This window comes from Euprymna scolopes, chromosome 4, assembly GCF_053919585.1.
Source record: "Euprymna scolopes isolate OS-2025 chromosome 4, ASM5391958v1, whole genome shotgun sequence".
Taxonomy (NCBI): Eukaryota; Metazoa; Mollusca; class Cephalopoda; order Sepiida; family Sepiolidae; genus Euprymna; species Euprymna scolopes.
In genome coordinates, this window is record NC_136485.1 from 105,559,006 (window position 1) to 105,581,093 (window position 22,088).

Here is a 22,088-nt window from a genome sequence, read left to right on the forward strand (position 1 = left end):
TTACTTTTTAACAATCATTACACTTCAAACTCCTCGGATCCACACGCTGTCTGGCAACGCTGCAAAGGAACAAACGAATAAAAAATTCGGAACCTTTAGAAAGTGCAAATGAAATACATTTATTCGTGATTTTTCCAAAACAACGCATTTCATTGTCTTGCAAAAGTTTTTCGCACACACATTTGCTTTTTAAAAAAAAATTTCCTCACCACCTCGCACTGACCGTCATCTAGCACTTTTTCACCCTCGACTTCACGCGTCTATGTTGCCCGGACGCAAGTTGGGTCTCCTCTCGACCACGCGAGGTAATTTTTTTTTCTCATTTTCCCTTTGACGCAAGCTCGCGCACACGTGTTAATTTGCATGCGTGCTTTAACGGCTGCTGATGATTTTCTAACATGCGCCCATACGCGCTCTGTTAAAGTAGTAAGCGATTCATAACATTGTTTGGTGATCATTAATCTATATAGTAAACATCTACGCAGGGTTGTTCGTCAGTCTCGTTGATACGTTTTAACGTTCTCGTCAGTCTCGTTGATACGTTTTAACGTTCTCGTCAGTCTCGTTGATACGTTGTAATTTTCTCTTGGTAGTAGTAAAAGTAAGAGCTGTCGATGAAGTAATACAAGCAAATAAAAAAGAAAGACAACCATTTATTTCTTTGGGATTTCATTAATCAATTTATTACAGTAATTTACAAGAAGTGACAACATCTTCCCGATCGACTACCATATAGTTGAGAAAACCGCATCCAATTACTTCGGCTCTTGATAAAGAACCTCGCCTAATTTTTTTTTTTCGTACTTACTCTCACAACATAATTACCAATACACAGAAAATTTCATTTTCTTGCTAACTAATTTAACTTGGAACTTAACATTTTTAACCTTATTTTTCACATTCAATATGCTAATTATGCTATACTTGTTGGCTCCTGCACATCATCTCTACCTGATACCAACTGCTATGTCAATCTTTAATTAGACGACATTTCTACTAACACGTAACTTTTCTCAACCAATCAGTGCTTCTTGTATACAACTTTGTGGTAAACAAAACATTTCAACAAAGTATTGTTTGTATGAACGTATTATGACCATTCGTTAAAACTGCAATTGCTCGGGCTGGAGTATTCATCATTTTGAATTTTTTATGCGGGCTTTCGTTTTTCGCTTGATCATAAGTATATCCGTAGTAATACGCGACGTGTAAAATTGTGTATGGTGTTTTTGGATCTCTAGTAAACATTCGTCGTGTTATTTAGTCGACTGAAAACATCTTTTCCTCGGTCTCGTTGACACGTTCTACTTTTCTCTTAGTAGCAGTAAAGTAGAAGTAATTAAAGCCAATAAAAAAGAACAACAAACATCGCCATTAATTGCTTTGGGTTCTGACTAATTTATACTTTGCAGTAATTTACAGGAAGTAACCGTATGCTTGTGATCGACTCCTGTATGGTGGGGGGAGCCAGAAAAATCACATACGATCATTTCTCAGTCTGACTATTGACAAAGGACCTAGTCTAGTTTTTTGTTTGTTTGTTTTTGTACTTACTCCCACGGCAAAACTTCCAGTACACGTTAGCTTACTTTCTAACCTGATCTCTTATGAAAAATTAAGTTTTCTTGCTAATTTTACATTTTCTATTTTAACCTTATTTTTCACATTCAGTGTGTACACATTACTTCCACTCATGATATATCCGTTGCTTCCTATATAAAACCTCAAACCAGATGCTACCTTATCTCTACTTTTAGAGAGAGACTTTTCTACTAACACGTAACTTACCTCAACCAATCAGAGCTTCTGTTATTTGCGTCCTTATTAACTGCTAAAGAAAACTTCCAGCAGGTTTCTGTTTATTGTATATGCGTATTAGGGCCAGTAATTGCAAGTGAATATTTCAACCTGATGGGCGTACAAATACTTACGTATGTTTCAATTAAAAGTCTGCTTTTCTTATATTTTCCATAAATAATAAGTTCTGTACAAACACCCGAACGCTCAGTGTTTTGTTATAAGTTCCGTCTAGACATTTTTCGCCTGACCGAATTTAGTCATTGTCGTCTGCGCAATTATTATTTACCATTGTGATCAGAACACACTTCGATATTTTACCTTCCTTATGTCTAGTGCAAGTTTCGTCTCATTATATGCGACAATCCCTCTCCGACAACGGGAGACTGTTTATTTTCCAACACAAAAGAAATTATTTCGAAAGAAAAATATTCTGAAACCATCAAAATAAAAGACTTTAAAAATATTATTTATCATCGATGTAAACTGTATCATATCTTTCGATATAGACAACTATATCTATAAGCTTAATAGAAATCTAACAATACGATTGTGTCAGCGTAATTTTCGAACTATTGTTTTAAACTACAACATTCTTTGTTAATAAGAAGCAAATTTCACGGTGACGATAACGCCAATTATTCTTTTTTGACAGATGCAGCCTTTCGTCTTTCTGGCGCGTATGTCAGTAGATTATTCGATTTACTTTCGGCAGCCTCGTAACTACTTCATTTATTTTGACATTTAGTTCTTGCATTCTATAAGTAATGTTTTTGAAAAAGGGAAAAGTAATGCTGTTTTTTGTTTTGTTTTGTTTTTTGTAAGAACCTATCCACGAATACTTATTGCTGTTGTTGTTTTTTTTTTACCTTAAAATAGTTATTTTTAGCAATTTACATCAAGTGGCTTCACCCTTGTCACGAGCGATTTCCATCCAAAAACGGTGACAATATCGTCTTTCTGTTGTCTCTGTATAATTGTATTAAAATTTGCCATTTCAAAGGTGTTCTCTCAATTCTCTGCTTGTGATAATAGCACCAGCCGTCTTCCTCGTTTCCTTAGTAGATGTAATAATAAACCTAAAAAAAAAATCACACCAAAAACGTTGTTGGTTTATTTTTGCATATTATTGTAACGTTGTACGACATAATATTGTTGACACACCGGTTCCCGCTGGATCACCGAAGTTAAGCAACGTTGAACCTGGTCAGTACTAAAATGGGTGACTATTTGGGACTTCCAGGTGCTGTATGTTCTCTCCGCTTATCTCGGCATTGTTTCTAGTCGTCCTGGACTTATCCTTGCCACTGGACTCAAACAGTGCCGATTCAGGAGAGGTGTGGTTGGCGATTGTGTTACCCTTGCCTCATAATTACATGCACAACTGCCCCTACCAGAATATTCTTTGTCTTTCGAGACTGAACGTTAGCTTCTCTTTGTCTGCTCTCCAAAATGGCGGACAAATACAGAACTTCAGAAAACAGCATCCGATCACAACCATCTCACAGGTTGAACGACGCAGCTCTTTTTTCTTCTTTGCCACGTCTCATTTCGGATTTCCTGTTAATCACGCACGCACGCACGCACTCTTTTACATCCCTATAATCGTAACAGTCTCCACTATCGCCAGGATGTACCAACAACAGAGTTTTCGTTTGCATTTTATCTATTTGCGTTATTGCAGCAGCCACCTTTCTATCTTCTTTCATAGATGTAATAATAATAAATTTAAGAATAAAACATAAACGCATTAGTATTATTTGGATTATTCGGATTACTATTCCTATCTTGAGTGTTATTCTCACGACGTTTCATCCGATGTTAGCTTCGACCATCTTCATGTGTATATATATTGTCGAACTTTGTAAAATTTCTGTTGAATCTGCACGGAATTTTGAACGGAACCTTTTATTTAATCCACGGACATGTGTTTTAGAGGATAACGTATTTGATAAAATTCAGTTGGAAGTCGTTGTGAAAATAGCATCAAAGATGAAAGCAGTAGTTGAATAATCCAAATTATACGAATTATCAATCCTCATCTAAAAAAATTCAGAAACCAAAACATTGTTGTTCAAAGACTCATGTTCTTTACTGCTTTATTGTTTTACAGTATTTTCTAAGGTTTTTCATGTCCGCTTCCAAAAGGTGTGGGCGTATACAGAGCTTCAGAAAACAGTGTTAGAACAAAACCCTCTCACAGGCCAAAAGAGGCAGATCTGTTTCTCTTCTTCGGAACGTCTTTTTTCGGACTTCCTGTTGGTGACGTGATATCCTCCCACATACTCTTTACATATACTTTGTCTTCTTAGTGGAGTATTCAATTCCTTACTAAAAATTTCCTAGTTTAACCTTGTTTTTACATACCCACATTTAAATATTGCCACAATCTCTTTGCACTAAGTTTATACAATTTTTAAGAAAGAATGTAGTGGTAGAAAAAAGACAAATATAAAAATAAAATAGAAAGGTGGAAGAAGGAGGCAAAATAAAAGATAAAACTGAGAAAAGTATAACAATTAGTAGGAAGAAACATCGGTGCTCATGGTTTAATGAAGAAATAGTATGAATGTTTCACTATGCTCATGTTTTTTTCTCTTCATTTTATTCATTTTCTTGAGCAAAACTATTTTTAACACACACACACACACACACACACACACATATATATATATATATATATATATATATATATATATATATATATATATATATATATAGGTCGGAACGATAAAATTATCACCCTAGAGTTGACGGCATGATTTAATTTCTGTTTGCTGAAAATGAACAAAGCTTCTTTCTTAGAAGTACACGCATGTGGAACTCTTTTCCGTTTGCCTGTTTCCCACCTGACTACAACCTGGATGTCTTCAAATCCAATGTAAACAAATTCCTGATGAACAGCCCCCTTAAGTAAGACACTTTATCAAATCTCCAGTACTAACAATTACTACGATACTATCCCATTGATTACTGTATAGGCAATAACCCTTATCCTCGAGTGGCTTCCAAGCTTTTATAAGTGTGACTGCCTTGTAAAAGAAAACCGGTGTTCTTATTTATTTTCAGACCATCTACTAGTTAGCCAGTTGTATACAAATCCCAAGAGCGACAGGAGCCTTGTATCATGTCTGAAAGTGACACAATGTTCAACGGGCGATATCGGAGATGCGCCGCTGTACAACTTATGCTCTCTACTGATCCAAGTTATCACAACAGGATCATTATCAGTATCCTCAAAATGCAAATCCGATCGGTTTAACGCTTGAGAGCACAACTCAACGAATTTTTCAACCACAGTTATTGTCTGGTGTGGTTTCAAGTGAGGGCCACATCATGCCGACCCACAAGTCCAAAGAAACTAGGACTTGCCTTCAGAAGAAGTGCTACGACTTTGTACCTTTCTCTCACTGCTCAGTCCTCCCCTGATCTGAAACCGCTGGACGACTTCGTTTTGTCATACGTCGAGAACATCACCAACACGGCCTCCCACAACACCAAAAACAGCCTGATCGCCACCATCCGCTGAGTATTCACCGAGTTTCCGCCGGCGGTTGTAGAATAGGCATACTTCCAGTTCCGGACCCGTACCGAGGTGGTGATTGAGGCTGAAGGCCGTTGCATAGAATAGATGTCAGCTCTACTACATAATCAAGTTATCTAAATTGACTTTTTCAATGAAAATAAAGCTGTGGTATTGTTTTATTTAGAGCGATAACTTTATCGTTCCACCTTGTATATATATATATATATATATATATATATATATATATATATATATATATATGTATATATAAGGATAATTCTTAGTTGATTTTTGTTAATGTTAAACCTATGTTGTTATTCAAGGTTTTCTTTAAATAATAATCATAATAATAGGAGAAACCCACTGGAAAGTGAGAAAACTTAAAGAAACAGTTCACATGCTCGGACATAACAACCTACTGAGCAAACCAAGCATAAAGCTGAATGCAATTTGGACACCTCTAATAGAGAGAGAAAACCTTGAATAACAAACATAGGTTTAACATTAACAAAAACCAACTAAGAATTGTCCTAGTGACATATGGCCGAGTGATCCTAGACGTTGTATCAAAGTTTACATTACCCAAAGGTCCTGAGTTCAATCCTGAACGAAGGCAGTAAAAAGTAGCATTCAAAACAGCGAATACGCAAATATGTCCCAGAGCCTAGCTGGAGTCCGAACACGGTACCCCCGTAATAATAAAGAATCTTTTGAAGAAATGTAGAACGTGTACAATTGAAAGACACGTCCTGAGTCTTAAATAAAACGAGCAATTTTTTACTGCAATCCATAACTGAACTCTGGTCAACTTCAAGATTAGCTATATATTTTAACTTATCTTGGCGGGAAGCAATACTAGATAAGAGAGTGGTATCGTTCGCATAGATGTTAATAATTTTAAGGCAGCTCTGCGTCAATATGTTCATTAGAAACACATTGAAAAGCACGTAAAAATTCTGGACCTCTTCTACTTTTTTCCAAGATAAATTTATTCATATGATTCAAATTTCATCAAAAAGGCTACATTTTAAGTTTTAATGATAGTTCTACCTTATATTCCACTGAGAGGATATATATAGAGAGAGATTCGTTATCTTAGGTAGAATATGTAATAAAATATAGTTAAATTTTTATAAAGTAGATCTAACCTTGTTGCCCTCTACAGTCGACACATGTAACATTCCTGTGCTTTCTTTTACAAATACTTAAACGGAATATATTCGAATAAATTGATGCTCTGGTACACATTTGACTTAAATTGGCAATCAGTAAAGTCTCATCCATCACTGTAGAGATACTGAGATGCTGAAGAACTTTCTATTCTAATAGAGTAATTCTTTTGGCAGACGTTATCCGCCTGATAGTCAAGGACATGAACTTTGAATTAACTCCCAAGCCGGCTATACTATTAGCATGTGCATAATACCGGGACTTCTGCATTGCTATTTGGGGAGTTGAGTCTAGACCATGCAGCAGTTTTTTTTGGTGAGAGGTTCTCTATACCATATTAGTGGGAACTGCTACGGCTTTTCATTTTCATTGAGCTACAAAAGTCTTCCTTCGTCACTATTTTTCGTCTCTACTCTCTCTCTCTCTCTCTCTCTCTCTCTCTCTCTCTCTCTCTCTCTCTCTCTTTCTCTCTCTCTCTCTCTCGCTTCCCCCGAGCCCTACTCTAAACAAGATTTGCTGCCCTATTTAAAAACCCATATCTAACAACGAATTATTCAAACAATCAAAGCATGAGAACACCTAGAACCACAACTTCTAACGTAGACATCGACTACAAGGTCTCCTTCTCTAACATCAGGTGTCAGCCTTCAAGAAATTTAAATCTAATTATAGGAGATGTGTTTTTCTTGTGTGAATCTAATATAAATTCAACTGCTTCCCGCGCCAATTTCTCCATCAAAGGCTATTCTAACTTCGCATCGAAATCAGAACTCACGACCGCCATGATCATGGAATATGTTCCTACATTAGAGATGACTTCCCCTGCGTTAGAGACATCTCCACAGTAGACGTCAATCATCCATACATGTGCCTTAAAATAGCACTTACCTATAATGCAGCATTTATATTCGCTCTCTTCCGTCCCAACAGGGTAGTTATCGTTGATAGAATCGCTAAGCAAATAGATCATATCCTGTTTGTTTATCCCTCAGTCAACATTCACGTTAATGAAGATTTCAATGCTTACAATATTGAATGGCTAGTCCACTCAAACAAAACTAATGATGTGAGGTGATTTGGTCCTGATCTAAAACAGATTGTTAACAAACCCACTCGGGTACCTAATCCTAACCGACAATTTGCAAGTCTCTTAGATCTTTTTCCTCAAAACATGTCTTCAACTTTATTTATCCTCAGTTTTATCTGCATGAGGATCCACTGATCACTCGGTTGTCTCTGTAAAGATAAGAACAAAGCGTTACAAAATAACAAATATCCTTCTCCATCTAACAGTGTATCGATACTCGATAACCGACTATAACGGATTCCGAACGTTTATATAGGAACTACGCCTACTCTCCATGTTTAAAAATACTGTATCTGTTAAGGCATCTGACTTAACTAGTTAACCTCCGGCATAAGCAGCTACATACCCTCCAAGAAATCCGAACAGAAACTGAACAGCAAGCCATTGAACACCTCCGAATGTGCCCATTGCATATAGAAACCACTGCTTCAATTGTTTTAAATGTAAAAGATGTTTTGAAACTAAAGTCACTTAAATCACTGCAAAAGGATTATAAAAACGCGAGAGTCAAATGCTCAGTCCATAAAGTCCAAATTACAAGAACAAAGACTTGTTTTATCACAAAACAAGGCCTTGATGCGTGTCCTGAATCCCGACCATCATCAACGGGTCTTAGATGATTCAGTCAGACAAAGCTACACTCCATGCCAAGAACTTCGCATCAAACATAACTGTATGTGATCAGGCCCACCTTCATCCACAATTTTTTTTCCAAAACTGGAAATAATCTGAGCCACATCCACATATTTATCCGAGATGTTGCTATACTCATTAAGAACCTCGATGTAAGCAACGCAGCTGGTCCTGACAATATTCCAGTCATAGTAGTCAAAAAGCTACAACCGGAACTAGCGCCTATCCTTACGAAGTTGTTGCATAAAAAACAAAGACTTCTTAACACATTGGAAACCCTATTAGTCTATCTAGTATTTACAAATACTGGAGATCAATCCTCAGCATATCACTACAGATCAATTAGCTTTTTGTTTAACATGAACAAGTTTCTTGAATCCGTCTTAAATAGGGAAATTTTAAACCACCTCATCGAAAACTACCTACTCAATTACAAGCCATATGTTTTCCGTCCTGCGAGATCTACAGCTGATGTACTGACCAAAATCTTACATAAAATCAGTGAAACAATTCGCCGAAGTTTTTCTCTCTAGAACAATAGCTCTTGACATAGCAAAGGCATTTGATTAGGTTTAGGACCTACTTCAAAAGATTTCCACCAGTGGAATATCTGGAAATGTTTTCTCAACTATTAAATTATTTGTCTCTGATATGTTTATACAATTAGTCGTTGACAGGAAAAATCCAAAGAAAGCATCAACGCTGGTGTGCCTCAAGGACCCATCCACGGCCCAACTCTTTTCTTTAACTTCATCAATGATCTCCCAAATCACATTCTGAGTTCAATTGTCGACGCTGACGACACTACCATATTTGGCAACACGTCAAAGGCTAGTAATAATGAAGATCTCTCTGAGTCTCTCTCCTCCGATTTTTAGCCCGTGGTACAATGGGGGGAAAAGTGGTTGGTTTATTTTAACGCATTCAAAACTAACCTCCTATCTTTGCACAACCAACGCTCTGACCCACACTTGACCCTACTTGATGTGATGGTTCTCGTTTGGAAGACGCTCCCTGCTTTGACAAGCCTTTTGGTTAAGCTTCACTCCTGACCTTAAATGAAAATGTTATCAATTCCCCCTAAAATAAATCATTTTTGGAAAATAGAAATCGATGTGTCTCTTAAGTCTTCACAAGATTTCCAACTACGGTATAACTGGAAATGTTTTCTCGATCATTAAATCATTTCTCTCCGATAGGCTTATAAGAGTAGTGGTTGATAGGCAGAAATCAGAGACCCTCAGGGGTCTATCCTAGGCCCAACTCTCTTCCTGATATACATCAATGATCTCCAAACACACATACTTAAATCATTCGTTGACATCTATGCTGATGACACGACCATCTATGGCAACACATCAAAGGCCGTAAATGACAAAGTTCTCTCAGATCCTCTCTCCTCTGATCTTGAGCGCGTGGTACAGTGGGAGAGGAGGTGGCTCCTATCTTTACATCATCAACGCTCTGATCCCCATCTGGTATCAATTGAAATAGATGGCTCGCGTCTAGGGGAAGATCCATGTTTTGATAAGTTTCTGGGGTTGACCTTTACTTCTGACCTGAAATGGAATACGTACATCAAGTCAATTGCGAAGGTCGCTGGAGAAATGGTAGGATCCTTCTACCGCTCCAGAAAATATATCACCCCTGATGCAATTCTCTATCTATATAAAAGCCAAGTACGTCCAAGGATGGAGTACTGCTGCCACATCTGGGCATGAGCTGCTAAAAATAGCCTATCCTGCCTTGACAGAGTACAAAATAGGCTTCGTGGCTTAAGGGGGGTGCCCTTTTCTCTTCCCTGCAACCTCTCTCCCACAGGAGAGACGTTGCGAGCCTGTCTTTTTTTGTCGTTACTACCATGGCAGGTGCTCGTCTGAACTCCAATCTCTGGTCCCCCCTCGCCAATCTTTCACGATAAACACCCGCCTAGCTGAAACCACTGTCAAAAGTTTCCCCCACTCCTTATCTGTGTTAAAATTTAAACGTAGATTCCATGAACAAAGCTTCTTTCTTAGAAGTGCACGCCTGTGGAACTCTGTTCCGGTTGCCTGTTTCCAACCTGACTACAACCTGGATGTCTTCAAGTCCAATGTAAACAAATTTCTGATGAACCGCCTCCTTAAGTAAGACACTTTATCAAATCTCCAATCCGCGAGTCGCTTCTGGGCCTTGATAAGTGATGACTACCTTGTAAAAAAAAAAGAAACAGACTATTTTCCAAGATCTCCTTTTTTCCTTAGTTAGTAGGAATAAAGTTATGTGTTAATACTGTTTAAGGTTAATATAATCATACTTAAATACAATTTAACCTCGCAGCAAAAAATGTGCACTGCTGTTATTATATGCTTGGTGGTAAGAACGATTACAAGTACTGCTATGAAGAAAGGAAAACAGAGAGGCGGACGACCTATACACACTACTTCTACTACCGGAGAAGCAACATGACAGATGCAGAGACAACGAACTATACATATGCCGGTCATTTTTTGTGTGATAAAGATTTTCTAGGCTACACTTCTATATTTGCAAATTTTATACTTAAAAATTTTAACTCAAGCTAATACTTCACTTGATTATCAAACTATAAAAAGCGTCGATTTACTTTATGGAAATATTCAGCGGGAAAAACACAATGGTTTAAGGAAATAATTAAGAATTTTTACATTTTTCTTTCTTTCTCTGAACGAAAAAAGATTTTGTTCGATGTATCTATTATGTGTATCTTCCGCTTAAAGATATTCCATACTTCTGAAATCGATTTATATTGAACCGAATAAATGGGATTCTTGTGTTCAAAGAGAAATCGTTTTATTGTCTTTCATCCAAACCCTAAGAAATAATGGCAGTAAGCTAAACGATTTCCAGTCATATTAAAGTAGCACGTATCGATATTTTATAACTGCGCGATTAGCGTTGTAAGAAGCTCAAAGGATGATAGCTAATGCCAATAATTATTATGTATTGTTCTGTTGAAAAGATTGAGAAAATAATTAAACTAGAAAAAACATTTATCTTTATTTGGTCAGTTAAATTTATGGCCGAATCTTAAACATTATTTATGGATTATTCTGCTTAAGATGTTTGCTATTCTTATTAGTAGGTCAGACTTAAGATTTGTCAATAACTCTTAATAATTGCGCTGGGTTGCTGGAATAGCGTTGAAGTATAGTGTTTACGTTTTAGATTGCTGCAGATTTTCCGGACTAGTGTTGAAACAAGTAACCAGAATTGGGAATCAAAAAAAATGAAACTTGTGTAAAATCGGAGTCGGTATCGGAAAAATGTGTCTATTTTCAGACGCAAAAAAACGATTATTTTAATTGTTTTTATAAATTAATTTTTCATTGTTGTTACTAATAGTAAAACCATAAATCTACATAATTATAAACTTTGTGGCCCGTCCGATCGTGCTTGCTTGCTTAAATCTTGTCTTCAACGATCGGGCTATTCCATCTTTTAAAAAAAAAACGATAACATGTGAATATATATATATATATATATATATATATATATATATATATATAAGTGACCGTCTCTGTGTGTCTGTCTGTCTGTGTGTCTGTGTACATTTCCCTACGCAATAACTCTGTCAATTTTTAGTCTACAGACTCGAAATTTGATATACGGGGCACTGAGATTTGGGAAAATCTAATTTGGCTGTTAAGGGGTCAAAGTTTAACGACTTGACCTTTGAGTACTCTACAAAACTCTTCCGACAATTTTGGGTCTAAACACTTGAAATTTTAGATATAGGTTCCTTGGACATGGATTTAACTTAATAACTTGATTTGAGCCCAAAACAATAAATGTTAAGGGGTCATAATAGGGGTCAAAGTTTTTTTTTTAAAATTGACCTTTTTTCTTCTTTTTTTTTTTTGCTCAGCATACACCTCCAAACACCCGGGCAACGCCGGGCCGAAATGCTAGTATATATTTATATATATATATATATATATATATATATATATATATATATACGGGGGCGTGGCTCAGAGTCTAAGGAATGAGGGTTAAGAGATTTTTTTTCGATTCTAGCTGATTGCACCTAAGTTATATATAGTTTTTCTCTCACTACTATATATTAGGTTCACTTTAATAATCGATAGAGAATAGTCTATATAATAATAAATACGTAATTTGCATGAATTAAAATATTATATGTAAGCGTATCTTACAACAGGGTAATGCCGGGAGGCCTGCTAATATTTTGTAATTTTAAACTACCAGTAAAACTAAAGTCTATAGATCAACCCACTCACCACAGGTTTATTTTTACGTTTGAAATTATGTCTACATATTTGGTTTTTACGGTATTCTGAAAAATGAAATAAAATTTTAAAAACAATTCTATAGGAAAGTAAATAGAGATTTTACAGCAATCGGAATAAATATTTGTATCGGAATCGGGAATTTAGAACCGAATCGGTAATAGTATCGGAATCGGGAAACATTTTGGAATCGTTCCATCACTAATTCAGCAGCAGTTCATCGCGTGCACACGTTATCCTCTCAACCTATCATCCATAGGTGAGGGAGCAGCTATCCAAAAACACTGTTTCACTCTTTTACATGCCTTTTCAATTCACATCACATTTGCAATTTCCTGTCTGTGCTTAACTTTTGGGACACGTAGATATAATTAAAATATCACTCTACTTAATTTTAACCTTACGAAGACATTTACCATTCTACATACACGTATTAAATATCATTACAATAACGCTGATGTTATTTAAAACACGCACACAATTTTTCGTATGCCACGCTAAAGTTTTAAGTGGTATTTCCTTTCATCAGTAATTTATTATTTTAATCTTGAAATAGCATTTGCTCTTTTGTCATGCTTAAGTTTAAAATTAAAGTTTTTAGCCTATCACCGCTAAGTTAGAAATATCATTTAGGCTTGAGTCTGAAATAGGAATTTCATTGGTCTGTGATGCTAAAGTTTGTATTAGCATAATTATCTTTATTGCTTGAATCCTAGAAACTATTTTCGCGGTATGCCAAACATAGGTTTGAAATAGTATTTTCGTCGGTTGGTAACGCTAAATTTTTTAATAGCATGTTGTCTATTTTTCACGCTTAAGTTAGAAACGGCATTTTCTTTCTTCTCGTATACTTACGGTTGAAATAAAAAAAATGTTCTGTCTATCAGGCTTAAAAGTTTCAAATAGCATTTTCTTTCGTTTTAATGCTTAAGTTTGAAGTAGTATTTTCATCGACTTGTCATGCTTTAGTTTGAAATAGCATATTCTTTGATCTATGAGGTTTAAGTTTAAAATATATATTTTGTATTTACAACGCTTAAGTTTGTAGAGACATTTTATTTAGAATGTAATGCTTAATTTCGAAAGCAATGGTCATCTGGAATATTTTTAGACGCATCTTTTCACAAGACACTTAACATTTAGTAGCTGGTTCAGATGTAATGGACGCGTCTTAATACTCTCCGTTCTTGTTTTCTGTTCTTTTCTCTTTAATAAAGTTTAGCATTCAGGGAATAATTTAAATATATTTTAAATATACTAATAGAGAAAACTTTAAAGGGTTTCCTCCCTTTCTTATGGAAACGTAGTTGTAAATAATATCAATTTTCTAGAATTTCCTAAGATTTCGCCAACATAAAAGTAATAAATAAAACGGGTTCTGTTATATTTCTAAACACATTTCGTAAGGCAAATTTCAAAATATTAGAAACCAAAATAATGTAATTAAATATTTTATTAAATAACATTTTTTTCTGAAAGTTTCTGTGTATGACACTTTTTTCGAAGAAAACTGTTGTTAAAAAGCAATAGTGTCCAGACAGTTAATCCAGACAGAAAATTGCAAGTGTGACGTGACTAATTAAGTTTGTATCTTAGTTTTTCTGGTGGTATTAATCCTGACGGATCAGTTCCTCGTATAGAGAGAAAAAGATACGCTTTATGTTGTTGGTGGTTATTGTAAATCTGACAACATCTATGAAAGTATTTTTTGTAAGTTTTATTTGAACAAATTACAAAACCACCGAATGTCTTTTTTTTAATTATTTAGTAAAATATTTTATAATATTATTTGATTTTCTTATATTTTATATAACAGTTATGAATAAAACGTCAACTTATGCACATGCGTTTCGAATCGTATTATACATGCCAAATATCTGAAATACTTAATTTAAACATGTAGTGACAGTTATGTTTTTCAATAACTCTATATAGAAATGTAAAGAGAAAACGGGAGTATTTGTCGATTGATGTTAGTAGGTATTATATATAATTAACGATTTTTTCATTGCCTGAACTACCATACCTCGTGATTTTATGAACTGTTTTAGACATTATAGCACAACTTTATCTGAGAGCTCATCATTCAAACTCCTCAGTTTAATATTCACGGGCAACATGAATTGGAACAAATAGATTGAGGACATTGTAAATGCTGTTGAAAAAAAAATTGGACTACCTCTACTGTTCTTGAAAATTATTCACACTTGAGAGTATCCTTTATCTCCACAAAGCAACCATTCGCTCATACATGGAACATTGTTGTTACATCTGACTCTGTGCATCCATCATTAGTCACTTTTCTTAGACAGGGCTCAAAATGTCTCCCATTTAATATATTCAACAGTATCGGAAAGCTCCAACCTTTGTCTCATCGCCACAATTTTGCATCTTTGTGTCTGTTTTACAAGTAATTTAATTGCATATCCCCTGATGAATTCATAGCACTAGTGTTCCCTCGATGTACACACACACACAAGAGCTTCTGGAATGTTCTAAGTTGTAGTGTTCCATGTGAGGTGTTTCTGGGCTTTTTCCGTTCATTAAAACTATAAAAGAATGCTGATAGCGTCAACTAGTTAGTCAGTTATTGAGTCAATTAGAATCGTTATGCCGCTCTAGGTTGTCAGACGCTTACTAGATTAACTCTAAGTAATATTTCCTGGGATCCAAATCCGGTCGAAAAGAATCTTATAAAAAGAATCAATTACGAACACCCTCAAAGAAAACTGGACATTTAGTAATTATTGTTTGACCTTCTCTGTGCCCCCTCTGAAATATTGTTATTATTTCTCAATAACTCGGTCTTTCTTCAAAACCTAAATTAGACTAAATTAAAAATTTGATTACCTCCCTTAGACAATTTGTAAATATTTTGTTTCTTTGTTTTCATGTACAATAAGTACTTTTTATTTTTCTTTAAACTCTGAGTTTTAGTTTTTTTTTAATATATGTTGCATGTTAAATACCCATAGACTCAAACACGTAACACTATTCTGTACTTCTGTATATACACACTTTTATAAATATACAACAGATTTATTTCTTCTCTCCCCCCCCCCCCTCTCTCTCTCTCTCTCTCTCTCTCTCTCTCTCTCTCGCTCTCTCTCGCTCTCTCTCTCTCTCTCTCTCTCTCTTAGTAATTGCTTTGGAATAAAGATCGCGTTGAATAAACACTCACTGTCTTCCATCAGTTTTGTATTGATTTACTGGTTTTGCAGGCTTAATATTTAGCTTTGATTACAATATGTCATTCTATTATGTGTACGAGGATCACCACCGAAGCGCGTACAGATGGAACGACCTACATTCATGAATAATTATATAACGAACTATAAGATTTCTGTGAGGATTTCGACAACTTGGTTTCTTCGTGTAGGGCACCAAATTAGGAACGCAACACCTTTATCATAATCTAACTTATCTTATAATACTAAATGACACATTACAAACGAGTTGCTTAGCAAATATAATGATTACGTTACACATAACTATGTGAATCAACGTCATGCATAATAAGACTTCCTTATTTTGCAATATTTTCTAAGGAGGATATTCACGACTGCTACATTACACTATTTTTAATCCTTGATTCATTTATTCGATTATTGTTATATTTGTGATTTGTGGAGGAATGAATACTCTCGCACCTCATCTCGCATACATCAGCTACGTATAAGAATAATAAAAGAAGATATGAGAATATCAAATGAATATTTTCAAAATGTCTGTTATGTCTGTTTCGTTGCCATGTGTATATAATATGACTACGGGATAGTATTTTATGTCTTGTTTCATAGTCTTTGCCGCGAGCTTATTCAGCAGAAATCTAATTTATTTGGGATAATTTGGGAAATACATTTCAGCACTCACACAAAGCGTACAACATATAAAAATAGAGTAGAAAACAAATGCGCACGTCATCTGTTTTATGATTTGGAAATTGAATCAAAATGGAAGCGTAAAATCCAATATACGATCATAGAGATCGAGAAATAGATATGAACTGATTGAGATAGATATATAGATAGATAGATAGATAGATAGATAGATAGATAGATAATCATATAGATTGAAAGACAGAGAGAAAGTGCAAAAGATAGTCAAATGGATAGATAATCAGATAGATAGTAAGATAGATAGATGGACAGATATGTAGATAGATACAACATATCTATTATAATAAATCTGTATTCCTGTCTTTGTTTCCTCACAATGACGCCATAGCATATATTTGTATAATATATACTATGACGTCATGTATGACGTCATAGCATATGATGCCTGATATCATAGTCGTTTAAAAAGGAGGGGGGCAAAAATATCCAGGTAACGCCGAGTATATACTGCTGGTATATAACATTACGCTAAAGCGATATCATGTCTTCCGGACGTTACGGCCCTTCAACTCTTTTATAGGAGATAAATCGTTCAATCACCAACAATTTGCATTGCTCCTTTGGTGATTGAATAAAATAACATTTTGTGCATTACTCCAATAACAGCTAGACTCGGAGGTTGCATTCAAGGTCGGGGAAGTTTTGACCTGGAGCACACAAAAGAATAACACAGAAGCAACATTACAAGTTTCACTCTATTTATTTGCGGTTCGGCACCTAAGAAGATGTCGGATCCTATTGCTGACTTCTCTTTTCACAGAAGTCCTGTTAGTTGAGTAGCTCTGAAACCACCTTGCTATCGCTTCTACTACGAAAAGAAAATGTTGGACTTAAGGCTGCTGCTGTTACTGTTACATTGATCATGTGTAATGGTTAAGGTTGACTAATTTACATATTCTTCTTGAAACCCATGCGTATTCGCTTATCCCTTCTAAAATAAAATTTCACCGAAAGACAAACACAGAAACTTCTGCCGAGCAAGCCAATGAGTATCTCCTCCCATTAATGATTTAAGAATATATTAATATTGTGTGTAAATACGAGTTGACTTAAATAATTAAAACTTTAAAATTCAGTATGTTATTGCTTATACATCATATGAAATGACTGACTAATGTTTATTATTTCATGTTCTAATGAACAGCTACATCAGAAATTGGAATACGCTCTACTAAAACCTGATTGTCACAGTTGGTGAATTTCAAAAATTCAATCCTGACGTGAGGTCTCATTAAAAGAATGATATGCAATACAATTCTGTTTTAAACTTTGAAAAATGCCACAGGAACATATGGAATGCTTCAGACAGCTTTTGGACCATCTTGCATGAATCGAGCATCAATTTTGATTAGCATAGGAGATTTAAGGAAGGCAGAGAGTAAGTAAGAGATGATGAAGTGTGTGGAAAGAGTAAGAAAATCGGAACACTAGAGTTTACTGGCCAAATAAAGTGTGTCATGGATAATGACCGTGGCGTGTCTATAGGGGTAATAAGTGCATAGTTTGATGTCAGTGTGGGAATTGTACACACAATTATTCGCGAGTGACTGAAAATGCAGAAGATTTGCACGAAGTTTGTTCCAAGGGCGCTCATAGACGATTACAGAATATTTGACCAAATATAGGCCAAACCTTGCTCACTATGACTTTTGGTTTTTCCCTAAGCTCAAAGAAAATCTTAGAGGCTGTTGTTATGAGAAAATTGAGGATATGGAGGAAGATTTGATGAGTTTTATAGAAACACTCACACAAGAGAGCTTCCATGGGGTTTTCCAGAAGTATTTGGAACGGTACAGCAAATGCATTACAGTCGGAGGAAATTACTACGAAGGGGACTAGAGTTTCATGTGTGCCCTACCAATAAAAGTGATCAGAAGTTTTAATGCGCCTCGTATATAAAGGTTTACTATTTTGAGTGAAAAGGTCTTATTTTTCGGCCAATTAACTTCTGAGAATTGATTTTTCTTGTTTTCCCGAACAGGGCCTAGACATGGATTCCGCTCGCATATATATATATATATATATATATATATATATATATATATATATATATATATATATATATATATATATATATATACGTGCGTGTTTATGAATGGTGTTCTAGTTTGCTTGAAGCATTGTGTATAGTGTAAAAGGAGTTGTGTTTAAAGGCTATATCAATGCATCAATACGGTTCGTAGAAAAATCGGGGACACAAATTATATAAAAGATATAAAAAGAATAATGACAATATTAAACGAAAATTTCATAATTGTTTGTTTTATTCCGTTTTGTTTTTTGTTTTGTTTTGTTTTTTGTTTGTTTGTTTGTTTGTTTGTTTGTTTTGGTTTATTTTTTTTTTGTTTTCTGGCTGAGGAAGGAAAAACGTGGATCGGATGAAAACGTATAACTGACCCATTACCAGTACCTAGCAAAAATATTCTTTGGATTGTTGATTATTGCATTGTCGCCGCAGATCTCTCTGGTTGGCAAAGTAATTATCAAAAAATTATGAGAGAAAAGCGGCAACGGCCAGACATTGTTCTCTCGTCAAGAACAAGGAAAAGATCTTGATTGTATTGATTTTGATATCTGGGTAGAAAAGCAGCATCAATACAAGATAGAGAAATATGAATATCTTAAAAGATAGACGATCCGTAAAGGTTACGTTATAATTCTTCGAGCTGTTGAGATTAGAGTAAGAGGTTTCATTGCAGGTTCTTTATATCAACTTCTAAGCTAGCTTGGAATTAAATGCTAAAAAAGTATCGCAACCAGTAAAGTCTTCATAAAGATAACTGAACAATGCGCAATGTGTCTCTGGGCATAAAAAGAAAACCGCATGATATGGAATCAAGTGTCTACAGTGCAGTTATCTCTGTGATTAGATGTATTCATTCATTTATTTAATGATTTTATTAATTTATTTATGTATTTTTTTAATTTTAAACTTATTTTTAATTGTTTTATTTTATTTATTTAGTGATTTATTTTTATTTTTATTTTTTATTTTATTTTTCTATTCTTTTCGATATGAACGCGTCTTAACTTAACGAATATGTTAAGCGCAGCCTTTGAACATTTAAACGTCACGCGCAAAGCCTTTGCTCGTAAAAAGAAACACTAAATTATTAAACCTTTTTATTGTATTAAACAGTTTATTCAAATGAAATTCAGATAATCGGGCGTGCATCAGTGAGGATGGTTGATACGCGTATAAGCCGTAACAAGGAAATGACTCATCTTAATTGAATTTACAATATCTCATAATAGCCGGATAGAAAAACAACAGCAATACAAGATAGAGAAACATGAATATCTTAATAGACAGCTGACCCGTGAAAGTTACGTTACAATCCTTCGAGCTGTTGAGATTAGAGCAACTTTTATGCCAGTTTGGAATTGAAGGCCGAAAAGAGTCATAGCCAGTAAATGACTCAAAGGGATAACTGAACAATACTCAATGTAGCTCTGGGCAAAATGAGAATACCACATGATATGGTAGCAAGTGTCTACAATGTAGTTACTTCTGTGAGTAGATTTATTCATTTATTTAATGATTTGATTAATTTATTTTTTGCATTTTTTGATTTTAAATGTATATTTTTATTTATTTTATTTTATATATATATATATATATATATATATATATATGTATATATTATTTAAATTTTATTATTATTGTCATTATTTCGATATGAACGCGTCTTAAATTAACTAATATGTTAGACGCATTCTTTGAATATTCGAACAACACGCGCAAAACCGTAGCTCGTAACAATAACCGCTTAATTATCGAATATTGCTTTTATCATATTGAGCAGTTCATTTAAATGCAATTCAGATAATCGGGCCTCGCATCAGTAAAGGAGGTCGATACGCGAACAAGCCGTAGGAAGGAAGACCCTGAAACGGTGTGTATTCTCTCCTGACGACTCGATATTATCTGGAGGACACTATAAAATACTCCCTAAAACATGATTATATGCAAGTCTACGAGTGAATAAACTAAGAAATGTAATGAAACACTCCAAGAAAAAAAAAACGATAAACACCATTCTATATAAGTTTATGAGAAAAAGAAAACTAAGAAAAGGGAGGCCCTGAAACGACGCGTTTTATCTGTTGATAAGTGACATTAACTGTAAGCCAAAATGGATTACTTCACAAGTGAAAACAGTTCGAAAATATCATTAAATACAAGCTTACAAGCTAAGCTATTTCTTTCAAAACAATATCTTTTGTTGTTTCCTTGCTTCATGGCAAGTTTCTGCTACTGTTCCGGTGGTTGTTTTTATCCTCCGTTTATTTGCCAACATATTGTGTTGTATAAGATGGTAGGTGTTCATGTTCCTAATTTTCGAGATTAGTATCTCTTCTTCTGGGGGCAAATTAAAAAGAAACGTGTACAACTGTTCGGCGCTGCTTTCTTTTGTCTGTTTTATTTCCGAAAGTCAGTGTCGAAGATTCCCTGTCAAATCAATTTCCAGGATACAAGTTGTGATGAATATTAAGTAATGATGAGAATTTTTGTAGCTTGTTTTATGTATAGAAATGTTTAATTTTTGCTTATTACGCCTGAAGTGTGTATTTGGAATGTTAATCACTGCTGCATTGGTGTCGTGTAAAACGAATAGTCTAAAAGAGATAACTCTATGTGTAATTGGTTCCCCTGCCAAAGTGTATACGCCAATATGTATACACGTTCACGCATATGTAGATGTGCGTACACACACATGTACACAAGCGCATGCACACATGCATACACTGCACATATATATGCATATATTATTTTATTTTAATAATTAAATTCATTTATATTATTACATATTTATTTGTTTGTTTATTTATTTGTGTTTTATATATTAATTTCTTTATTTATTCTATTTGTTTATTTACAGGTGTACACACACACACACACACATATATATATATATATATATCATTCTGTTCTATCTAACTTTATTATTTATTTATGGTATACTGTTATTAATTAGTGGTCAAGGGTGTAATATATATATATATATATATATATATATATATATATATATATATATACGAGGTTGTCCGAAAGTAAAGTTTCCTACTTTTTTAATTCAAAACGTTGAAGAGCTACGAAAGCGGGGTTGTACCATTAAACCAAGTGACCTTTTGTGCTCAAGAATTTACGACTATTTGTGACTATGTACAAAAGTACATAGTCACAATTAGTTAGCCTGGTCTTCTACATAAATGTCGAAGGTGTGGTATTGATGGTAAGGTTTTTGACATTGTTATGTCTTTTCTTTTTGATCGAAGCTTGCGAATAACTGTTGATGGAGTATCTCTATTTTCTTTTCCTATCGATGCTGATTTTCCTCAAGGCTCTATTCTGGGTCAACACTGTTTCTTTTCTATATAATATATATGACCTTTCAGAGAATTTTATTAAGAAAATTAATATCAGATGAAATATGTTATTAGTCTAGAAGTTCATTTGGGTTCTATGATGGATTGAGGTGAGAAATGGTTTGTTTCGTTTAATCCTGTTAAGTCTCGGTTAAGATTATTATGGATGGCTCTGCTCTCGATGATAAATCGGCTCGAAAACTTCTTGACCTTTCTTTCTCATGAAATCTTTCTAGGAGTCCATAGATTGCCCTTTCTGATGTTCGTAAAATCGGTTCTCTCTATCTCTCTAAACACTTCTCACACCTGAAGCTATTCTGTGTCTTTACAAATCT